The sequence below is a fragment of the Lepidochelys kempii genome, chromosome 9 (genome assembly GCF_965140265.1).
Source record: "Lepidochelys kempii isolate rLepKem1 chromosome 9, rLepKem1.hap2, whole genome shotgun sequence".
Taxonomy (NCBI): Eukaryota; Metazoa; Chordata; order Testudines; family Cheloniidae; genus Lepidochelys; species Lepidochelys kempii.
Window position 1 is genome coordinate 84,628,849 of NC_133264.1, and position 17,849 is coordinate 84,646,697.

Below are 17,849 nucleotides of genomic sequence, written 5' to 3' on the forward strand. Positions count from 1 at the left end.
TAGAGGCCCTTACTCAGCAGCTTCTGGGCAAGGAATTTATTCGGACTCCGGAAGTAAGCACCTTAAGACGTGATGAGAAAACAATTTGGAAAATGAGTATGTTAAATATGACCAAACACTAGAGATAAAAAATCATGTGTCAGATCCAAAAAACATGAGTTTTTTTAAAAAGACTATAATGTGAGGGGCTTTTGATTTGTCTTTTGGTTTTTGAACTCTCCCGGCCCATCTCCACAGGGCATAGGTAAAAGAGAGAAAATTAGTGTAGGCCATACTCCAAAAGGTAGTGGGTAAGGTGATTCTCACCCCAGCATAAGGAGCTCTCACCCTCGGATCTGCCCATCCTCTGCCCAGCAATTAATTCTTCCCCCACACAGTCAGTTCTGCCCCACATCAGGTCTGCCCACCAGCCTCACCTCTGCTCCTCCTGCGGTTTTTCCCCCCTCCCTTGCCTCGGGGCAGGGGGCTGGAGCAGGGTTCCCTCCTCACTTCCAAACTAGGAGGGGCAGCTCCAGGATGTCTTCAACCCCCTCCAAGGCCAGGCGTTGCATGGGGAGGAACCGTCCTGTCCACTTTGCTCTCAGGAGGGGAGGCATCTCCCTGAGGTGCTGGGCTCTTCAGCTCCCCCTCCTCTGAGAATTCTTCAGGTTTCTATGGGGAGGGAGCTCTGCCTGCAGCAGATCTGATTGGTATTCTGCCCCAGGCCCTGAGATGGGCAAATGGGGCAGACAGCCAACACAAAGGTTCAAATTTGCTAGGCGCTTCTGGAGCTTGTCACATCATTGTTAGACTGGGCTCCAGTCTCCAGCCTCAGTCAAAATCCTGTGTCTCTCCAGAGAGTTGGCAATACTTCAGCTAGATCTATTTTGACCTGGAAAACTTTAAAGAAAACCCAGTAGTTCTGTGTTATTTAAAGTTGTGTTAAAGAGAGAGCCAAAGAGAGTTGTCCCCAATGCAATGCCACTGAAATCAGTGAATTCACACCAGGGATTAATTTGGCCAAATATATCATAGAAACAAAAGCAAGAGTGCATAAATGCTAGAATAATCACATATGTTGGTTGGACTCAACAGATTACATTAGGAGCTAAGCTCTATGCTGCTATAAATGGGAAGCGAACGACTAGCTTCAAGGAAGTTCCATTCATTTACACCAACAGAGAATTCAGCTCCACGTGTCAATATTGTACCAATTCCATATTACTCTGTATTGAGTATATTTCACAAATAAATTGTTATTAATTATTACTATTATTTGTATTGCGCTAGCATACAATACATGACTAGGAGCCCTAGTCATGGGCAGAGCCTAGTGTCCTAGGCAGTGTACAAGCACAGAACAAAAACACAGTCCCTGCCCCAGTGAGGTTACAATAAAGACATTTCATAAACACCACTGGAAAATAAGTTTAGAGGGAACTGCGTTTCTTTTGTCTATTTCTGATCTTTGCTTAGAATTTGCTAGGCAGATCAGATAGGATGGATCCCTCAGTTTGGATCAAAATTATTATTATTTTTTTCTGTTTGACTTCATGGCTGCTTTCAAGTTGGATAATATTTTATGAAAGGTTCGGGAATTATGGTTTGTGCGTCAGTATTCTTACTGCACTGAGTTGGCCTGTGTAATTAATCGAGATTATACAAGAAGTTGGCCCTAAACTTGAGGTATTTATTGCATGAGGAGGATGTGTTACAAAAATTGTAAGGCCAAGTACCTGCCTTTTCAATATGACTAGGAGAGATAATGGGTTAGGTGAACACACATTATCAAATGAAAGCACATAATGAGTGTTTGTGTTGGTTTTGTCATTTCAGTGGTAATTCAAATTGCCATGGATGAGAAGTGGTGGGTGGCAAGTGCCTGAGTAATAAACCTGTGAGTTGGCGAGAAATGTAGCAATACGCAGGTATCCTGGGGAAGATGACAATGAAGGATGAGGATGGATGTTACTTGGACAATCAGAGACTAACAGGAAATGATGGGAAATAACACTTTTGTAGAGCTTGAAATTAATTTGCGAGGATGGTGACAGGAGCGACGCAAACTGCTTGCCCAGGATGACAGCAGTGTAAGAGAAGGGGATGCTCAGATCCTCAGCTGGCATAAATTGGTGTAGTGTCACTGAGGTCACTAGAGCTACACTGATTTACACCAGCTGAGGATCTGGCCCAAGATTCTTAAATCTGAACCTCAAGACTGAGCTCATTGGAAAAATTTTAAAAATTGAAAATTTACTGGTAAATTTTAAGGCCCTGACCCTGAGAGTTGCTGAGTACCTGCAACTCCCATTAGCTTCAGTGTTGAGTTGTGGAGGCTTACACCAATCAGGATCAAGCCCTGTGTTTGAAATGAGCAAGGTAAAACTTATGGCAAGCAAATTGTACTTAGTGTATAACACCAACCTAATATTGTCTTTATTATTTACACTGCAATAGCATCTAGAAGCAGCAATCGAAATCAGGGGCTCATTGTGCAAGGCACTGTACATAGTAAGAGACAGTCCCTGCCCCAGAGAGTTTGCAATCTAAATAGACAAGATGGAAGGTGGAAGAGAGAAAGTATTTAACAGTGCAATCTCTAGTTAACTACAGTTGTAGAAAAAAATCTATTATTTTATATTATTTGTAAAGAAGTATGTGATCACATAATTACTGAATCAGAGTGCAGTGTTCTCTGATTTTATCATGAGTCTTGTAATATTTAGTATTTTTCTTAAAGCCCCAGCTCCTGGAGTTAAGTGAGAACACCAGAAACTCAGCTTTAATTGATAAAAATAAAATAAAAACATAAAAAGTAAGTTTCTGCCTCAGTGTTTGCAGAGGAAAGTTTGGAAACGCTAAGCCTAAAGGCTCACAAGTTAGAAGGCAAATAAAAAGAGCCTCATATTTATTATTTTTTAAAATCTCATGATTTGTAAGCCAATCTCATGATTTGTGGGCCTGACTCATGATTTTTGAATGCTTGGGGTTGGTAATACCGTAATGCATTTGTGGAAGGAGGCAGGGTTTAATTTGTGCACTGAACCTTCACTTCCACATTTCCTCCCTTTTGAATGCTTATTCCTGCAACATTAACACTGCATCCATGTAGTTGTTTGCATTTAGACATGAATGTAGATGTGTTTGCTGGGTGATGTGTAGTAATGTGTTTGTGTGCTAGAAGCAACATGCAAGTAACACTTGTAGATGTTTTGTTTTATGAGGTTTGTTTGTTTGGAGACCACGTAGAATAGTTTCCCAGCTACCTAACACCTATTATAGTACATTAGTTCCATCTAATTATGAAAATGAGCTGATTATGGTAAGTGCAGTTTCTCCTGTTGCGTACTTCAGCAAATGGTCAAGGCACTGGAGTTTAGTTTTCAGAACCAAAGGGATTTTACAGACTCCTTTCTTTCTAGCATTTCCTATTATTTTTTAAAAAATATAACATCAGAGAGTGGAAAACTAGAGTTCAATGCCAAAGCAACAAAGCACTAACTTTGGGCCCAGTCTTGCCAAGTTAGTACTTTCAACTTCTTTTACAGTTGAGCTCTGCCATTTGCAGGATTAGCCCCAATCCTACAACTCTTGCTCAAGCAAGTAACTCTTTCCCTTTATTGACATAACAAGGATTGAACCTGGTCTTTACAGAGGCGAAATACCTGATGCTGTATCTGATTCTAAAGTCTGTTATGTAAAGGAAAACACAGAGTCAAGCATCAAAAATTCCCACACAATTGCACTAAAGATATTTTTGTATTAATTTCATGGTGAGTGAGGAGAATAGGTGCTGTATAATACAGAATGATTCTTCCTCTACATCAAATACCTGCTAAGAATAATGGCTATGAAACTCCTCTTGATCAATCCCTCTCTTTCTCATTAAGGTGTTGTAGGATGCCTCTGGGGAGTGAGCTTTCCTTCAGGGTTGCTCTTGTTTTTCCATGCTGATTCACCAAAGATAAGGCACAGCAATATCCACTTTGAGTCTATATTATTACACAGAACCTCTTTAGGGTTTTTGACAGGACAATTATTGAGAAAAATAGGAACATTCACTAGTTTGCCGCATAAGCCTGGGCCTGTGGTAAAATACTTGGGAACCCAACATCAATATTACAGTCAGGACAGAGTTGCACGTTTAGTTTCTCGACTCAAACAATGCTACTTACTTACCAGTTCATTAAAAGGACTCTATGGAGTAAGGTGCCCCCTAGTGGTTATTCGCCCTTTTAAAATATGTATGTCTTGTTCTTGACTCACTATTACGCTAGAAAAATGAATCCATTTTTCTTTTTAATTAGCAATACAATTCTTACTCCTTTAACTCTGGGAGATGTTACCATTCCTCAGAAATGTGAATGCTCTTCTATTTTAGTTAATGGTGATGAGTTCTGATGGTGGGGAGATGCAGATTCACACAGCGTGATGCTGTTTTTCACTGTGAACCCCAGAAGTGGGCCTGATCCCACAAAATGAAGTAAATGGGAGTGGAGGGTGCTCAGCTCCGTGGTTCAGTTTATACTAACTAAAATAGAGAGAGAGTCTCCTGAAAGTCAGCCTGGTGATGGCTCAGTGGGTTAGCTGATGGCCTTTGCCATTTCAGATCATGCTTTAACATCCAGCCATCTATGAAAAGGCAGCGAATCGATAAACTGTTTGGTTCGGTTTAGAGCAGTGCCCCTAGCCATTAGATGCTAGTGGGGCCCAGCCCCAGCAGGCTTTTGTTTATACTGTGGATAGAGCTGGAAAGAGGGTCTTTTGTTTTGTTTTTTAAATTTGTGTCTATTGTCCATTCTCCCCAGGTCCAAGCTGGAGCAGCTGGCTGAGTTGACACTGACTGCTCTGACACTGACTGGCCCTGCCAGGAATGTGTGACAGCAGGACAAGATCCCAGGCAAAGTATTTTGTAGGCAGGTAAGTGGCTAATTCTCTCAAGACCCTTCAGAGCAGGAGCCAGAGAGAAGCCCCATTTCACATCTGAGCACTGTAATGGTCTGCCTATGGCTGGCCGTGCTGGGAAGGGAAGGGCCCAGACTGGACTGTTAACATAACTTCCCTAGTCACTCCCAGGCTAAATAGGGTATGGTAGGAGTGAGTGGCTGGAGTGAATCCCTGAAGCAAAGCCAGGCACAGGAGTGAAGGAGGCAGATGGAGAAGGGGCCTAGACTAAAGTAGCAGAAGGAATAAAGGAGTGAAGGAGGCAGAAGGCAGAGATCAGCAGTGTGGGAAGGAAGAGGGCACAGGAAATGACCTGTTTTCCTGCGCTGGCAGTAAAAAAAGAAAGCAGGTTTAGTGGTAGTTTACTGGGGTGGGGCAGGGAAAAGCCAGTTTTGGACTGCAGCTGCCCCTGAATTAGAGCAGAGTGACAAAGTTTAGATTTGAGTCCAAGTTTCTCAAAAGGATTTTGGGGGGTTTGGTAGGGGGAAGGCGACGGTGGTTGGAGGAAGTTGAGACACAAATCTAAGGGTCTGGCTCAGGTACACCTGTATAGTTGGAAGTGTCTGAAACAAAAAGAGGACTATCCTCCTTAATCTATATCTCATGCACGTTTAGTGACTGGGGCTGTTTCCCCTATCTCAGAATTGGGATGAATCCCACAGTCAGTGCCTCTTCTGCTTGTTCATGCTTTCACAGGAAGAGCTTGCTGATAGTTTTAATTTATACAGTGGTAAGTGAAAGAGGATTTTTTTAAAAAAGTGTACAGTGATTTCTTGATGGCTTACTTGTCTTTGATTTCAGTTAGTCAGGCGAATATGCCTGGGAAATGTCTATCCCAGAGGTCTCTAAACATTAAAATGTTGTCTCAATAAGAAAGCTGCACTGGTTTGATTTAGGGGTTGTCTCTAAGGTGCCGCAAGTACTCCTTTTCTTTTTGCGAATACAGACTAACATGGCTGCTACTCTGAAACAGTTCAGGGCTAGTTGCCTCTGTCCCCTTTTCCGGTCCGTTCTGAGTGAACTGCCTCGTTAAGAGTGTGACATATATTGTATTCTGTCTTTGACTTAATTTTAGATAAATAAAATCATCCACAGCATCACCTTAATGTGAAATCCCTAGCACAACTGAACTATGAAATATTAGCATTAGGTATTTTAGCATACTATAGTGGGTTGCATCTCAGTTTTAAGCCATCCTTTTAAGTTATCCTCAACTACAAGAAGTTGCATTATCATTGGTTACAATTAGAGGCCTGATCTTGCAGTCTTTGCTTATTGGAGTGGCGCTTGCTTACACAAGTGGTCTCATCGAAGTCAGTGGGCTCAGTCCCTGCAACTGAGAGTAGTTCTACTATTACTGGACATGAATCGTTGAAACTGGATAACTATTTTCTTCTGGATACAGCCTAGCCCTGCATTAATGCCTGTAAAAGGCAACTGTAGTCAAATGAAATGCCACCTTCTGCTCCTGAGTCCTGGGCAGTAACATTAAAAACGCTGGGTCAGATTCTTAACTGGTGTAAATTGCTGTAGTTCCATTTAGTTCATTGACTGGAGCTGCCCCACACCAGCTAATACCCTTCCCTATTGTATACTTCACACACATGCATGCACCTAGTTAAGAGCTTTGGGCCTGGTCCCTCAAAGCTTTCGTCACACAAGTCTTCCCTAACATCCATGGAACTACTCCTGGAAGGGCTACTCGTTGGTGTAAAGATTTGCATGATTGGGACCTTGGCTCTGCTCCCATTGAAGTCTAAGGTGAAATTCTTATTTAGATGAGAGCAGAGTGAATGCTTTGTACAATAAATTATTGCCTGATAGCATGGTATGTCTATACTTGATGTAGTAGGTGTCGCAAGGAGGGGCTGTTAGATATAGTCGTGCAAGTTCTTTTTCTTGGCATGTGAGCAAATGTTCAGTCTTGGGAAGAGATGCTGTGTGGGTCCAAGATTTTGTAATGCAAGGTTCTGTGCGCTGGCAGTGGTCCCTGAACAGGGAGCTGTGTGAGCAGCAGAAGAATTTGGTTTCGGATTAGAGTCAGTTCTTTCTCCCTGAGAACTGGGCACTGGTGTTGGACTGAGATATCTAAAACAGGGGGTTGCCCTTCGTGCTTTGTATCAGTTTAATTTCATGTTAGTAAATTGGACAGAATGTTTTCAATAACAGTCCACTCTCCTGAAACTTTTTACTGTATCCCCAAAGTTGCTGCTGCTACTTTTCATCCACCTCCCCCAACGCAAAAAAATTTACAGTGACAACATCTCAGGCTGCTGCTGTTCAGATGGATAGAGATGCCAGCCCTTATTTTCTTCATTGGTAATAATCTGATCATCTTTCATTTTGATTTTTCCTGCCAACTTGTTTTGTTCTATAAGAATGAAAGAGGCACAAGCTTTGTTTTTTCAATGAGAATTTTCAGAATTCTTATGTTGCAAAACTTAGAGCTATTTCCACAAAAGGATTTAGGTTCTTAACTGCAACTTTAGGTACCTAAGGGTATGTCTTCACTACCCGCCGGATCAGTGGGCAGCGATCGATCCAGCGGGGATCGATTTATCGCATCTAGTCTAGACGCCATAAATCAACTCCCGAGCGCTCTTGCATCGACTCCTGTACTCCAGCCAGAGGCGCAGGCAGAGTTGACAGGGGAGCGGCAGCAGTCGACTCACCGCGGTGAAGACACAACGGTAAGTCGATCTAAGTACGTTGACTTCAGCTACGTTATTCACGTAGCTAAAGTTGCGTAACTTGGATCCCCCCCGCCCCCAGTGTAGACCAGGGCTAAGTCTAAAATTTAGTTCCTCAACAACCCCCCCGCCCCCGTTCAGCTTTCACCTAACCCTGTAGTGCCTGAATTCCCATGGCACCGAAGTTTCCACCACTAAAATCCCCTAGGAAGCTAAATTTCTGCCAACAGGCCTGGACAAAGCTCCCTAAGGCCTGACACCTCCGAGCAGCATGGCACCTAACAACTCTCGCCTAAGCCCCAGTGGGATGCACAAACGATCTGTCTTGTAGGGCACAATCTGAAAGGCAGACTCTGAGCATGCCTATTGGATCAGGCCCAGAACAAAACAGAGCCTGAAGGAGTGGTGACACTGTTAAATCCTATAGCCAGAGGTGAAAGTAAGCCGGTACGCCCCAGTACAGCATACCGGCAAGAGCCGCTGCGCCATACAGGGGCAGCCCAGCTGGAGCCCCAGGCCCTTTAAATGGCCTCCAGAGCCCTGCTGCTAGAGCCCTGGGGTAGCGGCTGCAGGGCTCCCCTGCTTCTACCGCCCTGTCCTTTAATTAGCCACCGGAGCCCCGCCACCGCTACTCCAGGGGGCTATTTAAAGGACTGGGGCGGTAGAAGCAGAGGAGCCACAGGCCCTTTAAATAGCCCCCAGAGCCCTGGGGTAGCGGGGGCTCCTGGGACTTCTTAAAGGGCCAGGGCTCCAGCTGCCTCTGCTGCCCTGCTCCTTTAAATAGCCGCTGGAGCCCCGCTGCTTCCCCAGGGCTCCAGTGGCTAATTAAAGGATGGGGCAGTAGAAGCAGGGGAGCCTCAGACTCTTTAAATATCCGCCGGAGCCCCAGGCTGCTGCTGCTACCCCAGAGTAGGAGGAGGAAAGGAGGGGCACTTACCTTACAGGGTGGGCTGGGGCTGGCTCTGACCCCCTCAGCCTTGCCCCTTCTGCCCTAGGCCCCGCCCCTTCCAGGGGCCAGAGCTGGCCCCAGCGTACCGGTAAGTCACTCAACTTACTTTCACCCCTGCCTATAGCACAATGGTTAGAGCACTGACCCAGAAAGTGGGAGACCTGGGTTAAAATCCTCACTCTGCCTGATTCAGAGCAGGGACTTAAATCCAGGTCTCTCACCTCCTAGGTGAGTGCACCAGGATGCAAGGTATTTTTGGATGGGTCTCTTAATGTCTCCTGGTGAAGTTGTTCCACTTTATATAAAATACTTAAATGTTGCTTAGGGTATTCCCTGTCCTTTGTAAATAGAATCTGGTAATTTGTGCTTTTTAATTTTATGAAACAGTCCAAAAGTTCCTGCAACCCTTATGTAAAAGTCCACTGTGTATATTATTTAGGGCTTGCATAAATTTATTTCAGTGTTACCAGCCTCCTCCCCCAACAGAATTCACAGTCTTTTTGTAGTGAATGCTATGCTGGTGATGACCCTCGAGAGCAAGTCTTCTATCCATGTAACAGGATCAGCATGGCCAGAGGCAGGGTGAGCCTGCTGCCCCAGGCTTGCTGGCATGCATCAAACCTTGTCTGCGGGTAGCTATTTCAGTTTGTCTCCACCTCTGAGACAGGATACTATTAATATTAATACTTTGCACCTATATAGGGCCTGTCATCAGTTGGTCTCAAAAAGCACTGCTAACACTCCTGACTCACAGTATTTTGTTCTATCCCCTAGATACTTTTGTACCTTGGTGACTAAGCACCTTAGACAATTCTATATAGACAGTAATTTTCTCATGGTGAGACTACATAACAACCTTGAAGAAAACCTACTGGGCAGCCTTGCAAAACGGTAAGGAAACCTTCCTACCTGAAGTATCAAATCTACTCTCCCATTCTTGCCATGGGGATTGTGAAAATATGGACAGTTCAATCACCTGCCTATCATAGAATATCAGGGTTGGAAGGGACCTCAGAAGATCATCTAGTCCAACCCCCTGCTCAAAGCAGGACCAATCCCAAATTTTTTCCCCAGATCCCTAAATGGCCCCCTCAAGGATTGAACTCACAACCCTGGGTTTAGCAGGCCAATGCTCAAACCACTGAGCTATCCCTCCCTCCATATTTACTTACCTAAGGCGAGTGGATGGGTACAGTTGAGCAGCACTGATATCTAGCCAAATCCTACCAGTATCTATGCAGTCAAAGGCTGTTTCAGTCATTTTAACTGGACATGCCCATACTTTCTAAAATGGGAATGTCACTGTTACTTTGACTTTTCAGGCTCCTTTTTTTATTTTGTGGAGAAAACCAGAGACCCATATATACAGGCTTGTGAATGCACAGTTAGTGTGATTATAAATGCAGTCACAGAAGCTATGCAGGCAAATTTACCAGCGAGGCTTCTACCTTGTTGATTTCAAGCAAAATCACTGCTTGTGTGTATGCACACACATGACTGAGCTTTTGGACATATTGCTCTCTTAAAGATTTTTTCCCCTTTAAGTGATTGATAGATATTTCACCTTTAACTCCAACCTAAAAGGTTTTCTGTAAGGGAATTTATACTATGCACCAGCTCCACCTTTGTAATACGCCCCGTTGTCCTCTTTCCTCAAACACAATATTTGAAAATGGAAGCCAAGAACTACTGTAGCGAATAAATGTAAAATCCTGCAGCAGGTGGCAGCACAGATGCTGTTTAATTTCAGCCCACTCTGCCATTTTGACTGTGTAGAGGGAAGTGGGACATGACACTCTCTCAATCCCTGTAGTATAATTAATGCCACCAGACAACTCTTTCCTCCTTGCTTTCTTTGAAACAAGTGTCTTTTTGGCTGGTTGGCAAAGAAGCCTGAAGCACCCCATTGCTGACGGTTAACATGCCACTGCCATCGATGCCAGAATTTCTTTTCTTGAGGTGGGCTGGGAAGGCAAACAGTTAGGGATAATGCTCACAAGGCAGCCAGGAAACAATTTGGGCCACATCTGACATAGCAGTGGAGTGTTGCATATGTAAGCACAAGCTGAGGGCAGGCTGTGCAGGGAAATGTGACCAAGTAGCAGCATGAGGCTTGAGCATGTAGCTATGCACTTCGGTTACATTCTTATTGCTTCTTTTGGGCCCTGTTTTTCTCTCTCCTCCTAGTTAACCTTTCATCTGTTCTTCTCCTGCTGCTCCTCCTGTCTCGCTTTTTCTCACAAAGGCCTTGTCTACACTGGCACTTCACAGTGCTGCAACTTTCTCGCTCAGGGGTGTGAAAAAACACGCCCCTTAGTGCTGCAAGCTCTGGGAGCTACCCCCCTCATGGATGTGGGTTTTTTATAGCACTGGGAGAACTCTCCCCCAGTGCTGGTGCTGCGACTACAGAGCCACATTGCTAGTGAAGACGTGCCCTAAGGAAGTCTTGGTGAGGCAAGCCATTGATAAATACACCAACTGTTATTCTAAGGCAGTTTCTTCAGCTGCTGAATACACCAGCTCTGTCTTGTGGGGAGTGAATGCCCGTATGCCAGGGGTTCTCAAACTGGGGGTCGGGACCCTTGAGGGAGTCGCTAGGTTATTTCATGGAGGGGTTGCGAGCTGCCAGCCTCCACCCCAAACCCCACTTTTCCTCCAGCATTTATAATGGTGTTAAATATATAAAAAAAATTTTTAATTTATAAGGGGGGGGGTCACACTCAGAGGCTTGCTATGTAAAAGGGGTCACCAGTACAAAAGTTTGAGCAGCACTGCCCTATGCACACCAGCACTGAGACAAATAGCAACGCCCCTCAGGCTTCCTCACACTCCTTAATGGCATGTGTACAATGCTGACAGATTCTGTCAGCAATCTAGGATTTCTCAGATTACAGCTGCATAGCAGCCTTAAAGAGGTGCACCATTTCAGTGAACCAATATGTCTTTTGGGATCAATAGACCAGATAATTTTCTTGGCTATTTGCAAGTAAAGGAAAGGATGGTTACTGATCTGAGCACAGGAGTAGAACTAGGAATGTAGGCGTTCTAATGCAAAATCTGGAATTTATTTCCTTTGTGACTTTGCACAAGTTGCCACCTTCATTTTCAGAAATGGCCTCTGATTGTAAATGCCCCAATTTTGGGGTGCATGGCATGAGATGTTGTGGGCCTGATTCTCAGAGTGGCTGAGAACCCACAACTAGAGTTTAAATCAATCAAAATTCAGGTGCTCTGAAAATCAAGCTCTCTCAAGCTGGACAGTCAAAACCTGAGACACCTAAAATTCGGAGGTCACTTTAAGATGTTGACCTCATCCTCTCTTGATCAGTTTCCTCATCTGTAGAGCAGGGAGAAAAATCCTGTCCTATTGATGGAGATACAGTGAGAATTAGTTGATGTTTGTACAGCACTTTGTAGTTGTACAGTAGTAAGTAATTTTATTATTTCCTGGGAATGGCAGATACTTTATTCTTGTCCCAATAAACCTCAATATTCATCTTTTTAAAACCAAACAGCCTGCATTACAGAAATTTCAGTATGAAGCTAAAGTATCACTTAACAGCCAAGAGCACTATTTACAACTATAGATTTAGGAGATTATCAGAATTAGCATTACTTTAGACTTCCTATGGTGCTGAACAGGGCTTGCTTGTATTAAACTTATTAATCCAGTATTAAGAGGAATTTCCACTAAGTTACATTGTGAAACAATAATTAGTCTGAAGTCAAAATCTGGCTAATCAGTTTAAAACTGTGTAAATCTTCTGTTTATCACACGTTTCTTTCCCTACCATTCTTCCTAAACTATCTTGCACTGGTGCCAAGACCTTCTACAACATATGTGCCAGATTAATCTCTAGTGTTGCTCCAGAGAAATCAGTGGAATCATGCTGGGATGAATTTGGCCTTACATATTAATTCATCTTTATTGATAATCCTCAAATTAGAGTATGATACTACACCACTGAAAGCAAAGGAGTTAAGTCATTGTCTTCAGTGGGAGACGGATCAAGCATTTAATAAGCATTGGTTTCTGGACACGATAGACCATTCTTTCTTTGTTTCATATGGTACCTTCCTCTGAATTTGTTTGCTCACTTTCTCTTTTATATATAGTTTTTATGGAGCTAAATCCAGAGAGGTGCTGAATGCTTGCAGTTCCCATTGACTTGGCCCATTGTGCTTTGAAGGATAATTTGTTTTTGATCCCGCCCCTCCCTAAGGGGAGAAAATTGGCCAGGAGGTGTTGAGAGGAAATAGAAAATAGAGAGAAAGAAAAAAGGAAGAGTTGTAGAAAAAAAAAACACAAAAAGGTGTAAAATGGTGAAGAGATGAGACCAGTCGAGGAAAGGGAAGAAATAGGGGTGTTTACTTTTCAGACTTATTTTTGTAAATAACTTTGGACCTGTAAAGGGAACCTGCTGCTACATTCACTGTTCACTTGAAACACCTGCCCTTGGCATTTGGGGCTACTCACAGGAGTAAGGTGAGGAGTATTTGGCCCATGAGGGGCCTGATCTAACTCCTATGGAAGTTAACTTGCATGGGAGTTGAGTCAGGCCCTATAAGACATGGAAAGCCATTGGCTTTCCAAAAAATTATATGCAAAGGCTGCAGCACACAAATAACTAACCAGACAACAATATAAACACCACATCTCACTTTTAAAACATTTTTAGAACTTTAAAACAAAATCCAATTAGTTTTTTCAAACAAATGCCTTTGTAATTCCAACTTTCAGGTCAGATAGACACGTATAGATAGCCATACACACAGCTAAGCAACAACAATGATATATAATGGAAATTTTGAAAGGTCCTTAATGTTAGCACCATAAGTGGGTAGTGTTATAAGTCAAATAACAAACACTGAATGCAATAAAACAAAATAGGGAGAAATTAAAACCTGACTGCTAAGTGTATTTCCACTTGTCTTGATGTAAGAAACACTGATCCCCTGTTTTTCTAGCTATTTTGAAATAATGGTCCCCATTTCTGTCTTTTTTCAGTCTCCTCGACCAGAATTCATTATAGTAACATACAAACACAACTGCTATCAATTTAAATTCATCCAGAGTACTGTCTGGAAAATATGCTTCACTTGTTTTTGGTCAAAGGGCTAATAGTCAGTATTTACACTTTGCAAGGAGTTAAAGTCCCACAATAGATAAGTTGGAAGTAATAATGCTACATTCAGGGTTGATAGTGGAAATGGTGGAGTCAGGTTACTCTTGCTTAAGGGATCTATTTCCTTCTCTGTCATCACTGACAACTCTGTCTTTCCAGTACTCCGGACTCACAACTTGCATCATCTCTGACTCCTTCTCATTTCATGCCAAGTTTCTGACTAATTTCTGTCTGTCCCTCCCCCAGTCTCCCTCTTTAGTACCACCAGATTCCATTCCTTATCCTCATTGTCCCCACTGCTTAAACCAGGGATGGGCAAACTTTTTGGCGTGAGGAACACAGCTGGGTATGGAAATAGCATGGAGGGCCATGAATGCTCATGAAATTGGAGGTTAGGGTATGAGGGCTGTGGCGGGGAGTGCAGGCTCTGGGGTGGGGTCAGAAATGAGGAGTTTAGTGTGTGGGAGGGGGCTCCATGCTGGTACGGGGGGAGGGCTCTGGCTGAGGGTGTAGGCTCTGGGATGGGGCTGGGAATGAGAGGTTTGGGGTGCAGGAGGGTGCTCCAGGATGGGATTGAGGGGTTTGGAGGGCGAGAGGGGGGGGATCAGGGCTGGAGCAGGGGGACAGGCTCCAGGCAGTGCTTACCTCAAGCAGCTCCTGGAAGCAGCGGCACGTCCCCCTTTCCAGCTCCTATGTGGAGGCCCGGCCAGGTGGCTCTGCATGCTGCCCTGTCTGCAGGTGCCACCCTGCAGCTCCATTGGCTGTGGTTCCAAGCCAATGGGAGCTGTGGGGGCGGAACTTGGGGCAAGGGCAGTGTGCGGAGCCCCCCTCCCCAGCTGTCCCTATGCGTAGGAGCCGGAGATGGAGGGAAGAGATGCTGCTGCTTCTGGGAGCCACACAGAAAGCTCCCGACCCCACTCCTTGGCGGCTGGAGCGCCAGAGTGGGGCAAGCCTACGGCCCTGCTCCCCAGCAGGAGCTCCGGGGCTGGATTAAAAGGCCTGATGGGCCGGAAGTGGCCTGTGGTTTCCCCACCCCTGGCTTAAATCCTTGTCCAAGTTTTGGTAGGTTACTGCAACCTTCTCTTGGCTGCCTCCCATCTCAGCCTTTTCAAAACACCACTTCCTGGCCTCCTGCGACAACCACATCAACCTCTTCCTTGGCTTCCTGTTTATTATCCCCTCATTGGGGAGGAGTACAGAAATTGGTTTTAAGAGCCCTTTATGTTGAAAAAATGGCTTCATTGTGTGGAAGGGTGCAGGGTTAATTCGATTTAATGCTGCTAAATCCGACAAACTTGTAGTGTAGACCAGGCCTTATTAAAATTTGATTTCTGTCTTCTCACCGTCAAGAAACTGTGAGACTTCCTTCATACACTCAGTTCTTGGAACAGTCTCCCTGCCTCTTAAGCACCCACTCTGTGGTCCCCGCACTCTGACAGGAATTCTTCCTGCCACATTCTCTTCCCTAATGATCTCTCCACATCTTCCCAGAGTTGAAATGTGGTCCTAGAGTTGAAATGTGGCCTTGCTTTTGGGACATGGCTATATCTTACTCTTGGTTTGTGTCACAGCCCTGGTAAAGCTCTCCTGCTCACTCACCAGGCTGCTCTGTGTGGGCCCCCAAGTACTAGGCCTGTGTGTTTTTAAGCTTTAACAGTTTGGGTAGGCTCCAGCATTCTCTTTTTTTTGGCCTCTCTGGCACAGTTGCTGGGCACAGACTCTGTTACCCCTTCACAAAAAAGGGACCTCACATAGGGTGATCAAGTGTCCGGTTTTCGACCAGAACACCCAGTCGAAAAGGGAACCTGGCGGCTCCAGTCAGCACTGCTGGCTGGGCCATTAAAGGCACCGTGCTTTAATGGGGCACCGTGCTGGGGCACCGTGCTGCACTCGGGAAGCAGCCAGCAGGTCTGGTTCCTTGGTGGGGGGGCCACAGGGCTCCACATGCGGCCTCCAGCCTGAGCACCAGCTCCGCAGTCCCAGAGGCTCTGTTCCCAAAAGAACAGGATACCACAGCTTCCCAGCTACACGGCAGAGCACAGCTTCACTTAACACATAACACTTAGATTTGTTCATAGAGAAAGCAAGTCTTTTTATTTAATAAAGAGCAGAGATTCAAATGACAGCATGTAGAAATATTGGAAACAAAGGGTTACATGTAAAATAAAATAAAAAACTCATACTAGAGCCTAAACTTAACTAATAGGACATTGTTATGTCACAAGAGCGAAAGCTCAGCCAAAATCCTTCCAGCATATGACAGCTAGGTGTGTTTGTGAAATTCTGTTTATGAAGCAACTCCCCATCATTTTACTTCTGGGTGAAAGATACCAGGCTGTCCTTTAGCAACCAAGGATATATCAAAACAATCCTTTGACCATTACCCGTAAACTTGACTCACTCCTGCTGTTGTCCTTCCTGTAGATTTTGCAATCTTGATTAGCCGGTGGCTTAGTATAGAAATAGGCTTCCATTGTAAATTATTCCATATTAAATTTTGATATAACTAGGCAATAAATGTCTGCCTGTCTGAAAGGAACACGTTTCACTCCAGGTGACCTGCTTTAACTCACACACTTTAGGAATATAATTTCCAACATAAGTACATAAATCTTTAAATATCTGTAATATTAAATATTTCACAGTGATTATGATGACCAGTGTGTTACTGGCTCTCAGTAAAGACCTTACATGCCACCCTTTAGTCAATTTTTTAAACTGACCCAGGGGATCCCTGTAAATCTCTATGTACACCCTGTGTCCTCTGTCCATCAGTATCAAGAGGTTCCAGGGTCACACTTACTCTCTACTTTGTTTAGCACAAGAAACATACATATCCTGACAAAACAATAAAACACTTACATTCATTTCCCTGCCTTAGTTTCCTAACCCTCTTGAACGTTCTTTGAGCTGAGGCTCCCTCTCCCTCTGCCCTCCTGTACATGGCTTACCCTCCAGAACATGGAGTCTTCTTTCACTCCTGCAGCCAGCTTTCTGCTTCTGGTCTCTTCTCCCTCAAGACAGCTGATAAGAGGGACCCTTTCTTTTACAACCTCCAGTCCCATTTGTCAGATGATCCTGGTGAGCCTCACCAGATAATCCATTGCTTAGTTACCAACCCACCTAGGCAGACTGGTTCGTCTAGGTGGTACACAACTCTTTGTCTAAAGATGCTTCCATGTGAACAGAGAACAATCAAGGTTTAATGATTCTCCATTGTTACCTATGTGTCACCTCCCCTTGGAATTTAAGTCCCACCTGGAGGTGAAAACAGAGAAAGTAGCAAGCCCTACATGCTAAATAGAGTTTGCAGTCTGACATAGATATATAGAGAGTTCCCGTCCCAATATCAAACAGATCGCCCAAATCGTCAGTTTGTAAAGTGCTGTGCAAATTAATTGTACATGAATGATTTTTATTTGTATTAATTATAATACACATATCCCTCATGAACATTAGTGGGGGTTATGCTCACATCAAGAGAAGACATGGGGACAGATTTCAAACTTGTGGACACTAGTTTAAACCAGAGTAATTTATCTGACTTCCTTGGAATTATTCCAGACTTTTTATTCTCATTTACTTAGGTGTATCTGTCTCTAGACCCTCTATGATGATTTGGGGAACTGATATATGACTTACAAATTCTGGTTGATATTATGACGTTATTCTGCAGTTGTTGCTGTGAAAATTGCTATATCATGAATACCTCTCTGTATCCACCAATGGTGGCAAACTTTTAAGCATGTACTGCCCAGACCAGAAATCACAGCCAATCATTAAGGATTCTCAGCTCCTGAATAGCCCTTATCTGGGAGAACAAAAGAGTAACTACATCCTACAGTTCTTTCCAGCTTCCCTCAAAAGGAGACTGGGGGATTGGGATCAGGGTTGGAGAGTGAATAGTTCCCAAGCAGGACTGTGACAGGATACAACTCACACCTCCTGCTGGTCATCTTGCAGATCAGCTCCACAGGTTGGTACACTGACTCTTGGTAATGTCTCACCCACTGTCACTTCTGCTCCTGGACCTGTGTCACTCCAAGATCTGCAGCATCCTCTTCAGGACACAGCCCTCTAGCTGTGCTACACACTGTGCTCCCCCCCTTCCAGGGAACAGCACTGCAGTCTGACAATCCTGCCACTTCCTCAGGGGCAAGT

The 17,849-nt window shown here is 44.3% G+C and overlaps 1 protein-coding gene across 1 annotated transcript in view; it reads left to right on the forward strand.

The window, feature by feature from the left end:
* LOC140916826 (uncharacterized) overlaps positions 1-17,849 on the forward strand; it is a 60,476-nt gene that overhangs the window by 22,855 nt on the left and 19,772 nt on the right. Inside the window, exon 4 of the mRNA XM_073358714.1 lies at positions 4,788-4,899. The gene's annotated coding sequence lies outside the window, so the exon portion shown is untranslated. The remainder of the gene's footprint in view (positions 1-4,787; positions 4,900-17,849) is intronic.